Source organism: Rhipicephalus microplus, chromosome 2, assembly GCF_043290135.1.
Source record: "Rhipicephalus microplus isolate Deutch F79 chromosome 2, USDA_Rmic, whole genome shotgun sequence".
NCBI lineage: Eukaryota > Metazoa > Arthropoda > Arachnida > Ixodida > Ixodidae > Rhipicephalus > Rhipicephalus microplus.
Genome location: NC_134701.1, coordinates 247,219,746 through 247,233,876, shown reverse-complemented (window position 1 = coordinate 247,233,876; position 14,131 = coordinate 247,219,746). Strand labels below are relative to the sequence as shown.

General features: G+C 44.6%; 1 long non-coding RNA gene and 1 other non-coding gene across 2 annotated transcripts; one reads left to right on the top strand and one right to left on the bottom strand.

The window, feature by feature from the left end:
• Positions 1 to 2,965: 2,965 nt before the first annotated feature.
• On the bottom strand, positions 2,966 to 3,686 carry LOC142787766 (uncharacterized). Its single transcript, XR_012889264.1, has 3 exons — positions 3,644 to 3,686; positions 3,475 to 3,588; positions 2,966 to 3,177 (listed from the first exon to the last, which is right to left on the bottom strand). It is a non-coding gene; the product is annotated as an uncharacterized LOC142787766 (long non-coding RNA).
• Positions 3,687 to 8,531: 4,845 nt separating this feature from the next.
• On the top strand, positions 8,532 to 8,654 carry LOC119170909 (U5 spliceosomal RNA). The gene has a single exon (XR_005109781.2). It is a non-coding gene; the product is annotated as a U5 spliceosomal RNA (small nuclear RNA).
• The last annotated feature ends 5,477 nt before the right edge of the window (positions 8,655 to 14,131 follow it).

Here is a 14,131-nt window from a genome sequence, read left to right as displayed (position 1 = left end):
CAAATTTTGAATTACTTTGCGTAACCGACGTTTGGCTATGACGAAAGTTCATGATTTTAGACCACTTTTCATCGCCCAAATAGATAGTTTTTGTAGGTCGTTTTGATTTAGCGATTCCCTGTTTTGTTTTGTTCAGTGGTTCGTGCGAATCGGTCGTGACATAATTTTTTATTTCGATTAAGTTATAATAAAAAGAGATGCAGGTAATGATAATTCACTACGGTTTTATTTATCGCGCTTGTGTTTTTCTTTTGGAACGAGTGATCAATGTATATATCAGTCAAAGAGACAGAGTATCCGTAATGTTTTATTCAAAGGCAAGGTAGAGTCTGAGAATATAAAAAGCACAATATGACAAAGGTAGACAACAAATGCATCTCGCCTTACAAATAAATTGTAACAAATACAGAGAGAACACAGACAACGCACACATCGCTAGAGTTGGCAGAAGCAGAGAAGCTGGTGAAGTATGACACACCGGGCCAGTGGGTAAGTAAGGATCTATGGCAAAAACACAGCGCACAATGCTGATGAAGAAGGAAGAAGTGACATATACACAGCAATGAAGTCGCGAATCACGCCTGGGGTTAACCGAAATAATGCATAGAAAAAAAGCGCACAGAAACCACACGACACAATATAGCAGAAAGGCAAAGGTGCAGTGTGCTGGCTGTGCTTAAGAACAGCTAGCCAAAAATTAAAAAAAAAAGCAGACTTGATGCCTGCTTGTCCTCAGAAAGGTAGGGCTTTGCAGCTTGCTCACTACGTGAAAGACAAAATTTATGCTACAACACTGGCAAGTCTTGTGGCTCTTCTTATGCGTCGCCTTCATCAAAAACTTAAGATCCCAAGTGATTTGCGTCTGAGTGTTGCTGTGACGCTTGCGAGCTGAAATAGATTGTAGTCATCACTTATCCAGAATTGTGGACCTAAATTGGTGCTACGAGAGCGGTATTACAGGGCTAATAAATAGCAGAAGGAAACCACTTTGGCTCATTATTTTTCACAAAGGCTCTACATCGTACGTTATCACTCACAAGCTATATAAAAATAAAATGGCAGCGTCCGCAGCCCCATCAAACGCTACAAGTTTGGGTATTCTTTTGAAAATTTTGATGGGCGATATGAGGAGGTTGATGAGAAGCTAAAATACGAAAAGCGTGATAACGTGAACCGTGCCCACTTCATACTGTGTTCTTTACCCGCTCGAAGACATTTCAACAAGCGGTTTTCTTATCGATATATTACTTGAGCTGGAGAGATAAAGCATACACAGTGACCAAGCGACCCACAGTAAAGTGTACAGTTCGCCCGCATTTGCTACAAAAATACGGACAGGATACCCAACATTCTTTTTAAGGTTATGCAAATCACTTCGAGCGAATACACAGTGTCCCTACTCCTCATAGCGGGTAACCAAAACAATGTATGCAACGAAGGAGTCCAGTTGAACTGAATATAAGCATATGAGACCATAATGAAGTCTGCTGTAACGAAGTAATAACATAACAAAGCTATTACAGGATTCGGCTCAACTCGAATACTTTAGTGTAAACCCGCCGCTAATTGCTAACCTTTGAACTTGTCAAGCTGTATGCCTGAGATTGAAGACTGGAACCTAACCCTATCTAAGTTTCGGTTCACAAAACGCACATGCCAACATAAACGAACCCAGCAAAACATTTTCAGAAACTTCGCGCGACACCCAGCAGAGCAGAAATGAAAATCGCCAACACTTGACAGATGGTGATACAAAACATCGCACACTTTCAGGTGATGTGCAGTGGCCTTAATTATGGCAAGAAAGTGAGATTCAAGTTGTTGTACGCATGCAAAAGCTGCTTCTGATGGCACAGTGAGGTTCCCAAAAAGTTTGCTGGGGACGTGGTATGCTTTGAGCATTGTGAAATGCTGGTGGGTACCCTTAAGCGTCTCACTGTCGTCTTTCAGTAACTGTGGGCAACTGCAACCGTCACATGCATTCCGAAGGAAGTGTTTGATGAGAAAACCAGCTACGTAATATGCAGCGGAGTCATCGATAATATGCGAGTGAATGTTGGTCGCAAGTTCAGAGAGATCGTCTAGAGCGGGAAAGTCGTCAGGCTGTGGCTGTGCACACTCCTCATTATCCACAAGAAACGCACTGGTGAGGGAGAATGGCGAGAGCTGCTCCTGGAGGAGGTCACATTCATCATCCTCGACATTTCCGTATTCTGACAGCTTGAAGAGTTTTCTTATGCAGATGTGCTTCAGGCCACAAATAAATTGTGCTACATTGGGGTTGGTGTTGCAACCCTGTTTTTGCCTAATGTGGCCAAATATGTTCTCCAGAGGATCCTGTTGAAGCCTGCGTGTTAACAGGTATTCAAAATTGTAATTTTTGGAGAGGTCGTCCCATAGTTGACAAATTGCCTGAATTGTAATTTGCCAACCTACGATGGTTTGTGGTTGACGTCTGCCAACAAACTGTCATGATGAAATCCAAGGAAGCTGGCCTCGGAGGAAGTCAATCAGCTCTGAATCATTTTTCATGATTGCATGCCGCAGCTTTTGCGAAGTTCTTTTTTTACTCGAGCTGTTCAAGGCATCGAAAATCCTGTCCATACGATCACAAAATTGAGCTGTAGTGATGGCCGAGGCAGGCAGCACCTTCGCATACACCATTGCCGTGATAGCAATCGAAACTGATGCACTGAGGACCTGAGTTGCTCTGCTGACCTTCATATTAGAAAAAGGTTTCTGATGAACGTGCCGTTCAGTCAACTTTGGAGCCAATCGCAACCGCAACTCATGTGAGGATTGGTAAAGGCTTACAATGTGCGACCAGTTAACGATGTCATCCCCAATGTATAACTTGTGTGCTTGGACATTATTGTGCGTTGTTTTAATTAAATGCGGAACATCAAAACTGCAATACACCTGCTCACCATTAACTTCAAAAAAGGCCCTTGCGTTTGGGCCTCAAGCGAACATGTGCAGAAATAAGTTTAAAAACCTCCTCGGTGACGTGCGGTCGGATAACTCCAAGGGCCTTTGAAGTCGATGACGGTGCTTGGTGAGGCTGTCTCCGCAGTCTTTTGATAGTTTTCCGCTGTGCTGCTACTTTGGCTTGCAGATGTTTAATGGTTTGCTTGTACTTCATTGATGGAGACATTGTTGCTGGCACACAGGAACGCACTGCAATAAACAAAAAAATGGATGTAAAAGCGAAGAACAACTAATCTCATACGAGCACTTTCCTCGCTCTTTCAGACCCAAGGTGCACAACTTTCTGTGGTGCAAAGTTTTCGATTCCACTACCTAAAAACAAACCATTCACAATGTTGACAATGCACAAAAAAAAATGAAAATCACTGAGAGCCCACCCTTACATTTTGTAAGTGCACACGGAGTGTCCTTTTGAGGATAGTTTCCTCAGAATGTCCTAAACATCAAAAAGCACATTAAAAACAGCTGCAATAAAAGCATAGTCACCATTTTCTCTAGGGCACTCAGGCGTGGAGCTGTTGGCGGAGACGTCTTCTGGAGGGTCTTGTGAAGCTTGTTCAGTGCCTCGGACAGTGCTGTCGGAACAATCTTGCGAGCGGCCTGCGGAAGTCTTTATATCAATCCACTCTGGTGTTGAAGTGAACATACAACTTACCGGTCACACAAGTTCCTTTTGTGACAGCTGAACGACTGGTTATGGTTTTCTCTGGCAAAACGAAGTCAGCAGAAATTCTTTCACCAGCTACAAGGGAGCTGCCACCTGCAAAGGTTTGGTCAACAGTCAATTTGGGTAAAAAAAAAAGAAATCTCGACACTGAACGCACCCTGCTCATCGGGGCCCCTCAATGTGTAGGAGCCGCTTTTTGAAGCCTCTACCGCAGGTCCTGAAGAAATGAAATTACGATAATGTGTCAGTAAGAGGCTTAAAATAACACAAACTGAAGCTCATCCGCACCTTGCAGTGCAGCTTCTGCAGCCATGTCACAGTCACTACTTGAAGCGACGCTCAGAAAACCTGCATATATGTGCAGTTGGTACAAGTTACAAAGCTTGTAGCATGTGGAAACTTAAACAGCTCTTTAAAACGCATAAATTCGTCGAACATGAAAGAAAAGAGAAGGCACCAACTAGGAAACAAGTAATTTGTGATTTTTGGAATTATCAACAGTGCCAGCTTTCACTGATGAAAAGTATACGTACATGTGCACTCAGGCTTGAAGATAACGTGAAATAGCCCTTTAAAGTCTTTCAAAACAAGTTGCGCAGGTCCAGAGCATCAAAAAACGACAGAAATGTAAAGCTGCTGTTAGGAAGGCAATAGCCCACAATTCACAAAATTTAAGACTTTCCAAGTGTTACTTCTATAGTGAGGTTTCTCCATCGGCTACAAAGATCTTCGCTGTTAACCGTCGCCACTGATTCAATACAAGTGGCTGCTATTGCACATATTTGAGTTTCAGTCAATCACTTACATGGTGCAGCTGGTTGCACACTGGGAACAGCCATTCTTGTAAGCCTTGTGTGCCCAGGGTCCATGAAACTTTGAGCAGTAAAATGGGCACTACAAACCCTCTACGTTGCGTACAATAGGCTGGCCGGCTTATTAAGGAGATCATCGCGTCCAGCATACTGCATCCATGCTTTCATCCTGCATTGGCAATGAACTATCAGCTGAAAGGGGAAGTGCTTGAATAGTGATTTTTTATTGTTACCCTCACTGAGCAAGTACGAACAGTAAGCCTAAAGACATGCAAACCATACAAAAGCTTTAACACACCTGCCGTCCCGTGGTATGCGGAAGAAACTCGTCCCAGGCTTCTTGTGGGTTCTGCCATTGTTGAAGCACCACAATACACAGCAGTAGCTGCCGTAGCTTGGACCGCCGGACGGCATGGCATCAGCGCGGTCTGAAAATATTAGTAAGTGGATGCTTCGCTGTCAAATTACGAAAAAGATATGTGCACGTCATAAGTGTACCAGCAAACCCCTTTGAATGATTAGCTAATCGATGCACAATACAAAACCAGTGATACATCTCTGACCCATAAAACTCTGACTTACAAAGATAGACGTCAAGACCACGTACAAAGATCTTCAGAAGTTTCCAGGCCGCTATCTCTTGTAATGCAATGGTATCGCGGCCTGGGAACTTTAGAACACCTTCGTGCGTACGCAGTATCAGCAGTAAATTGGGAAGAAAAATCGTAGTTGAAATTCGTGCGGTAAAATTATATTGGAAACGTCAAAAAAATTTGTGGGCAGCTTACACTAGTGGCACAAGGCTAGCGAAGAAACGAAGATGATGGCCACTTGGCTAGTCCAGATTTGCCTCCTGCACACCAAGAATTATTCGTGTTCCGAGCCTTCGGGAAACACGTCGTGAAGCATGCGAGGCCCAGCGAACGCTTCTCAATATTTTGCACCGAGCCACCGAGCCTATGACCTAGCTGCCAGATGGTGTTTATGACAGTACGGCTGAAGAAAAATAATCGCGTAAGGTATGTTGAATAAATTGTTTTTATGTATAAAGAACATACCAGATTTGGGCGTATAATTATTATTTTGTAAAAACAATTCTGTTGCATTGATTATAACTGTTTTTTTTTGCGCTTGCGCTCTCTAACGTTTGGTGAGAGCACTAGTTCGTTGCGTAGTCGTGACGAACATCCTGAGGCCAGGTTTCGCGGAGTGTCCTCTCTTGTCTTTTCCTTTCTCTATGCTAGAACCTTATCTAGTGAAGGAAGTCTAGCTGTACTATTCGAGGAGCTAGAGGGTGTTAAATGGGATATAATAGGGCTTAATGAGGTTAGGAGGACAGAATGGGCACGTCCTTTGCTATCGGGGCTTGGCTGAAAGAAGAGAACAGGGAGCGGGGTTCCTAATCCACAGAAACATAGCTGGCAACATAGAGGAATACTATAGCATTAATGAAAGGGTGGTAGATATCGTAATTAAACTGAATAAGAGATACAAGATGAAGATGGTACAGGCTTACGCGCCTACATCCAGCCATGATGACGCTTCAGTTGAAAGGTTCTATGAAGACGTGGAATCAGCAATGAGTAAGGTAAAAACACAGTATACAATACTGATGGGAGACTTTAATGCAAAGGTAGGGAAGAAGCAGGCTGGAGACCAGGCAGTAGGAGATTACGGCATCGGTACTAGAAACGCCAGAGGAGAGCTACTGGTCGAATTCGCAGAACGCAATAATTCACGGATTTTGAATACCTTCTACCGAAAACGAGGAAACCGCAAGTGGACATGGAGGAGGCCTAATGGTGAAAATAAGAACGAAAGATACTTTATAATGAGTGCACACCCAGACATCGTGCAGGATGTGGAAGTGGTTGGCTAGGTACGATGCAGTGACCATAGAATGGTACGGCCTCGAATTCGCCTAGACTTGAGAAAGGAACGACAGAAACTCATACGCAAGAAGCCAATCAATGAGCTAGCACTGAGAGGGAAAGTGCAGGAATTCAGAGTCTCGCTTCAGAACAGGTACTCGGCTCTTAGTGAGGAAACCAACCTTAGCATAGATACAATGAATGATAATCTGACGAGTATCATTACAATGTGTGCAGTGGAAGTTGGAGACAGGGTAGTTAGACAGGACACTGGCAAGCTTACCCAGGAAACGAAGAATCTCATTAAGAAGCGTCAAATCATGAAAGTCTCAAGTACAACGGACAAAATAGAACTGGCGGAGCTTTCGAAGTTGATTAATAGGCGTAAGGTATCCGATGTAAGAAGGTCTAACATGGAGAGAATTGAACACGCTCTGAAAAACGGAGGAAGCGTCAAAGCAGTGAAGAGGAAACTTGGGATAGGCGAAAATCGGATGTATCCACTAAGGGACAAAGAAGGCAAAATAACTACCAATATGGGTAGGATAGTTAGAATAGCGGAGGAGTTTTACAGAGATCTGTACAGTAGCCGGGACAACCACTACTTTAATACTATAAGAACTAGCAGTAACCCAGATGACACCCCACCAGTAATGATAGAAAAAGTCAGAAAAGCTTTGGAGAGCATGCAAATAGGCAAAGCTGTTGGTGAGAATCAGGTAACATCAGATCTGCTGAAATATGAGGACAGATTGTGTTAGAAAAACTAGCCACCCTGTTTACGAGGTGTCTCCTGACGGGAAGAGTACCAGAGTCTTGGAAGAACGCTAGCATCATCTTGATACATAAGAAAACAGATGACAAGGACTTGAAGAATTACAGGCCGATTAGCTTGATCTCTGTAGTATACAAGCTATTTACAAAGGTAATTGCTTATACAAGCTATTTACAAAGGTAATTGCTAACAGAGTATAGAAAACATTAGAATTCAATTAACCAAAGGAAAAGGAACAAGCAGGATTTCGAACAGGCTACTCAACAATCGGCCAACTTCATACTATCAATCAGGTAATAGATAAATGCTCAGAATATAACCAACCACTATACATAGCCTTCATAGATTATGAGAAGGCGTTTGATTCAGTAGAAATATCAGCCGTCATGCAGGTACTGTGGAATCAGGGCGTCGATGAAGTATATATAAACATCCTGAAAGAAATCTACAGGGGATCAACTGCTACCATAGTGCTTCATAAAAAAGCAACAGAATACCAATCAAGGAGGGTGTGCGGCAGGGGGACACAATCTCCCCAATGACATTTACCGCGTGCTTACAGGAGGTTTTCAGAAGCCTTGAATGGCAACAGTTAGGGATAAGAGTTAATGTAGAGTACCGTAGTAGCCCGCGCTTCGCCGATGAGATTGCGTTGCTGAGTAACTCGGGGGACGAATTGCAACTCATGATTACGGAGTTAGCCAAGGAGAGCAGAAAGGTGGGTCTTAAAATGAATCTGCAGAAAACAAAAGTAATCTACAACAACCTCGGAAAAGAGCAGCGCTTCGAGATAGGTAATAGTGCACTTCAAGTTGTGAAAGACTATGTCTACTTAGGGCAGGTAATATCCGTGGAGCCGAACCACGAGATTGAAGTAATTAGAAGAATAAGAATGGGGTGGAGCACATTTGGCAAGCACCCTCAAATTATGACAGGTAGATTGCCACTATCCTTCAAGAGCAAGGTATTTAACAGCTGTATCTTGGCGGTACTTAGCTACGGAGCAGAAACATGGAGACTTACAAAGAGGGTTCAGCTTAAATTGAGGACGACGTAGCGAGCAATGGAAAGAAAAAATGGTTGGTGTAACCTTAAGAGACAAGAATAGAGCAGAGTGGATTAGGAAACAAACGGGGGTTAAGGATATCATAGCTGAAATCAAGAAGAAGAAATGGACATGGGCCGGGCATGTAGCGCGTAGACAGGATAACCGCTGGTCGTTAAGGGTAACTAACTAAATTCCCAGAAAAGGAAAGCGGGTTAGGGGGAGACAGAAGGTTAGGTGGGCGGATGAGATTAAGAAGTTTGCGGGTATGAATTGGCAGCTGCAAGCACGGGACGGGGTTAACAGGCGGAACATGGGAGAGGCCTTTGTCCTGCAGTGGACGTAGTCAGGCTGGTGATGATGATGATTATTATTGCTCAGGTCTTGCCTCATGTTCTACGAATTAATCTTCCGCCTTTTACTAAAGATTACCGTGGGGTGGGACACTCCAATGAGCCTATAGGCTAATTTTTGGCAGGCCGCACCCGTTTGGGCGAGGCCTGACACTGAAATCAAAAGTAAGAAACAAACTTTGTAAGTGTGGCAGCTTGGGCTAGTAGGTATAACATAACGTCGCCACAGAACACCGTCGCTCTGTTCTCGTGCTATAACAAGCGTCATATCGTTAGGAACGAGTCGTGAAATCGAGTTAGGTTGGGGTCACGTGGTAGGTGTTCTGTGGCCACGCTGCGTCTACTGCGCCGTTAGTTTGCAGTCGATTTGAATTGATTTTGGCGAAACGCGCAATCCATGTGCTAGCGGCAATGTACGTGCCGGCACACCTGCAGCACCTAAGCTGATGGTGTAAGAGCGTCGCCAATTGGCTTATTTGTCACCCGCTTGCATAGAGTTTCATACAATAATACCTAGAGGGGAATCTGTCGCTAGTGTCTACGCGGGCTCATAGAGTTTCTCAAACTTAGCCAGAGGGCACTCTGGCGCTGCGATCGTTCAGCGACCATGGGAATAATGGGTAGTACACCCATTTGCCTTGTCTTCGTACTTGCGGGCGGCGAATCGTACTTGCGGCTTCGTTTATTGCTGCGTTTCGATTTTGTTTTGAAGGAAAAATTCAATCCTTTTGAACTTCGTGAACCAATTTTGAAAGGTAATATGAAAAAAATAGGGCGGTGAAGCGCAATCGCTGAATATTTGCTGAGTTTTGTTTCGTGAGAAAACAGCTTCAAGCCCTCCCATAGACACTAGCGCCAGAGTTCCCTCTAGTAAGTATTGTGGGAAACTCTATGCGCGGGCTCCTTCAGCGGCGCTTGTACCAGCTTGTAGAGGTGGGCGCCGAGGCGGTTTCGGCCGGCGGCGGCGTGGAGGTCGTTCCGAGTCGGCGGCGTCGTCAGTGCACGCCGGGCAAAATGATCGGCGGCGGCGCACGGCCACTTTTCGTCGCCGGTGGCGTGGAAACCAACAGCACAAAAAAAAAAATAGAACTACTTTACTGTGTTTTCTCTGCTTGTTTAGCTGAAATTCAGTACTTTTAACAGTGATGCCACAGACAACAGCATGGAGATGTAAGAGGACCGGCAAACGCTCCGTAAATGATTTGTTTTCCAGCATACACATTGAATGTAAGTCCTTTCAGCACGGCCCGTTTGTTCACGTAGCTAACACTGTATCACAAGAAATTTCATTTATTTTTACTCTCACAGCGATGCTGTTATATCTGCTAGGTTTTTTTTTCTTCGTAACTTACACTTTGTATTGTTCTTACTTCCAAGTAACTGTTAATATTTTATTCATTATCAAATGTACCACTTGCCTCTGTGATGCCTTCCGGCCTTAAGGCTACTATTAAATGAATGAATAATGGAGGATCCTCTTTTCAACGAGCAAGTAGGGGTAAGTGGAGCTCGTGGTCTTTGTGTGTAATGTACTGCTTTTTTTCTTCTGAGTAACAGACATGTGGGCAATTTATGTAGGTCACAATGGCATGTAGCAATTCATGAAACACGCGAGAAAGGCACTGATTAGTCTCCCATGAGGGGACACTGCTGAGCGACTTATAATGCAACTGCTACAACGCAACGAACACAAAAAAGGACATGGAATATAGGACTACATGCGTTTTTTTATTTTTCCATATTTAAAGACTCCATTCTTGTAAGACACGTGGAGGTGCGGGTGGGTGGTATAGGGTGGAGCGCAGTGCTTGAGTCTCGTTTGTTCGTGAGACCCCTTTTTATCTACATACCAGCCCATACTCCATCCCCCTTTCGTTCCCTTAAAAGAAGTGTTAAAACAAAATTTTGAAAGCGAAATAACCCGTCAAACAGATTTTTGTAGATACGCACATCATCTACGAAATGTAAACAAATATTGTCGCCCAGAACGTAGTCAAAACTAATTTCGAATCACGCGTCGCCCTACGGCATACTGGATATGCCTTCGTCATTCGGGTAAACAAACAACCACCCCCCACGTCACAAGTTTTGTATTGGCTGTTCCTGGCGAACCCTTGCGAGGGAAAGAGAGATAGACTTGTACGGGAATACAAAGGCTGGTGTTCGAGCTTCAGCAGCGTTTTTTGAAGGGGTCACGCATATCTACAACGCCAGAGAGAAGATCACAGGAGCGCCCACAAAACCTTCGTTGAAGAGACTTGTCGACATGGTGAGTCACGTGCACACGGTTTTGTACGCCCACCTAGCCAGTTAGCTTCGCACAAAAACTAAGATTCCTTTCCTCCATGCGCAAACCCCTCTGGGTGCCGCCTCATTCGGCACTCTGTGGAACCAAGACTTCAACAATTTACATCGCGCACTCGAGCAAACTAGCTTTCTAGCTGTGCGTTGCAAAAAAAGAGAGAGAGAAAGAGAGAGCGACATTTTTCGCGTAAATGCCTTTTGCTCATAGAGTCCAAAAATAGGGCCTATTTATGACGCCCACCAGTCTTATCTCCTATCACAATGAGTTGGGGACGGGGTGGGGATGGGCGTAATGTACAGCTGGAAGTGGCGGTGGTCGTAAATTAAATGACTGCCGCAGACGCTTTAGCAACGCTTCAATGCGCAAAAGATCCTCTCTTTTCATCTTACTAAACTACCTCCATGCCTTCTCATAACCATAATTCTCATAATTCTCATAATTCTCATAATTCAGGACAGCTCATGCAACCACAACAACGGCAACAGAGCTTGCAGCGCTTCGCGCTGCGCTGCGTTTCATTAACGACCAAAGCAGGCAATGGTAGACGATTTTCTGCGACTGCAAGGTGGCACTGCAGTCACTTCTGTCAAATCTACGCCGTGGTCCACACGAACAGTTGGTATTTGAAACAGCAGAAATGCTACACCATATAACAGAGAAAGGGCACCACGTTATATTTCAGTGGTTGCCAAGCCACTGTGGAATTATCGGTAACGAACAAGCTGATCAAGCTGCCCGATCAGCCCATACAGAAGACAACGACCAGTCAATACCACTCTCAAGGACGGACGCTGCTAGGAGGCTCCGCATTCTGGCTCGCCAACTCTCCATGGCTCTTTGGAATGAGCCTCTCTTTACGCATGCAAGATTACGATCCCTTGATCCAACGTTAAGCATGCAGCTTCCAACAAAAATTCGACGAGGCGACGCTACTGCTCTGTGCAGACTATGGTTGGGAGTCGCGTTTACCCGTGCGTACGCCTTCCGCATAGGTATGGCCGACACCGCCGACTGTGCACACTGCGGAGACGAAGAAACAATTCGACATATCCTGTGTGACTGCCCGAAATACAACCTGGAAAGACAACACCTTTCTAATAAACTAAACAGGTTAGATGACCAGCCGCTGTCAGAAGAAAGTATACTGCGCCATCGTCATGACTCATCGTCACAGAAGAAAGCCGTGCAAGCGCTACTGGGCTTCTTACGAACTACTGGCCAGTCGGAACGCCTCTGAGTGGACTGATTTTGTGTGTACGTGTGTGTCGGTGTTTTTCTTTTATTTATTTTTTAACTCTCCCTTTCTCTTTCAGCCCCCTATTCCCCAACCCCAGTGTAGGCTAGCATACCGGATACTAGCATCTGGTTAACTTCCCTGCCTTCCACTTTTCTCGTTTCTCTCTCTCTTCTCATAACCCCCTGCTCAGCTTTGTTCTGTGCTTGTCAGCTGTGGCAGAGGCGAGTTTTAGCTAATTCCACCAGCCTCACATGTCAGCTACTGCAGGCTTCCCATGAAAAGCAACCATGCACGTACAAAAATGTTCGAAATCTCCTTTCTTGGGCAAGAATTTAAAAAAAAATCTGAACAAACGTGAAAACTCCAATCAAAATAACCAATCATCCAATCACCACTCGTCACCACAGCGGCATAACATATTTCTAGGATGCTGTGAAGAGAAAATTTTTTGCCTTTATTAGGGGACATAGAAGGCAGCAGTGAACTTGGGTAATTTTTCTGTGGCCCTGTTCCATAGAAACCGGCTTTTTTTCTTTTAGACGCTAATTGCCAACGACTATATATTGCGCATTAGTGGGTGAATATTGTGTCTTATATGTGCTCGTGCTTGCTTACTTTTTTAGCAGCCCAGTGCTTCAAACAAAATATTTTTCATAAATCATAAACCTCACAGGTGTTTTTTTTGTGTGTGATATCTATAAAATAAAAAGTCAAGTTGCTTTGTATGAGTTGAACTTCGCCAATCGTGGCATAACTAATCATAAAAATGCTGGTAGAGCAGGCATCGATTATTTCTTCAGGCTTCATAGTTTGTCTCACTGAGTAAGTCTAGTGGCCAGGCGTAACAAACACCAACCGTAAAAAGAGGAGGGCTTAGTTACCCTTTCTACTTGAACCACGTCACCAGGTGGGGCGGTCTCATATAGAGTTACTGTACGTGTTATACGAACACTTAACCTTTGAGCAGAAGTCTATCTTCCCGGACAAAAGAAAATCAATTCGGAAACAGATATCGCAAACAATTGATTACCTAGAATGACGTTTATGCCCAGCGTTTAAAGGGGCCCTGAAACACTTTTTTGAGTAACCATGGAATTAATTCACTGGAAGAGGTTATTGCCTCACAACTTGAACGCCACAAAAATTTTAAGAATCTGTCCAGTACGAGTGGAGTTACAAAAATTTGTCACACGCTGCAATCGCATTCTCTCTTCTCTCGTTCCGACGAATGCGCTAGAAGCTAAGCAGGGAGAGGTGGGAGGGGCAAACAAAAAACGTCACGCGCGCCTAGTGACCTTGAGATTTTTTCTTTTTTTTTCGAATACGCGGTTTTTAGTGCAATCGCGCGCGCACGCGTGGACACGTGACGGCCTCCCACTGCAATCTCTACCGATCTCTATACGACCGAGCGCGCCATGTTCAAATCAGCCAATGGCTGACAGATGGGCATTCTACGTGTGATTTTTGAGCGTCTTACGTCATTTGTAGAGGGAAGAGAAAGCAATTTTGAGCTGACCTTGATAATTTATTGTGTATTCCAGGCCGCGTGCTATGGTATAACATTTTGCTCGCGTGTTCCCGGGAGCCTCTACTACCGATCGGCAGTGTTTCCTGACCATGCTCAAAAAGTGTTGCCGGGCCTCTTGAAGTGTTTATTAACGCTTGGTTTCACAAAGCAGATGACTTGTTTGTATGCCGAAAGCAATGTTACGCCATTTTCTTCCACAACAACGGTACACGTGTGGTCGATTCGCGGCGCTTACAAATAACGACGAATAATATGTTTCGCTTCCAGTTCCACGTGCATCTGTGCGTAGCCAGGTTGATACACGTGCATGATTCGATAATAACTCTGATTGCAACACGTGTGTAAGTATGCGGATAGCTTGACGTTGTGGCTGCGCATTTGTCAGTATTATACTTTGTGGGGATGCTGACAGCCCCTGTAAAGTTGTTTGCGCCGTGTTGCGCACGTGTCTCGCCCAAAGCCGCATTTCGGGAAGACAACCACCGGGCCGTAGGTCGCGTTGTGTTCGCGTTGAGCACCACTATCGTCATCGCCATCATGGTGTAGCGCC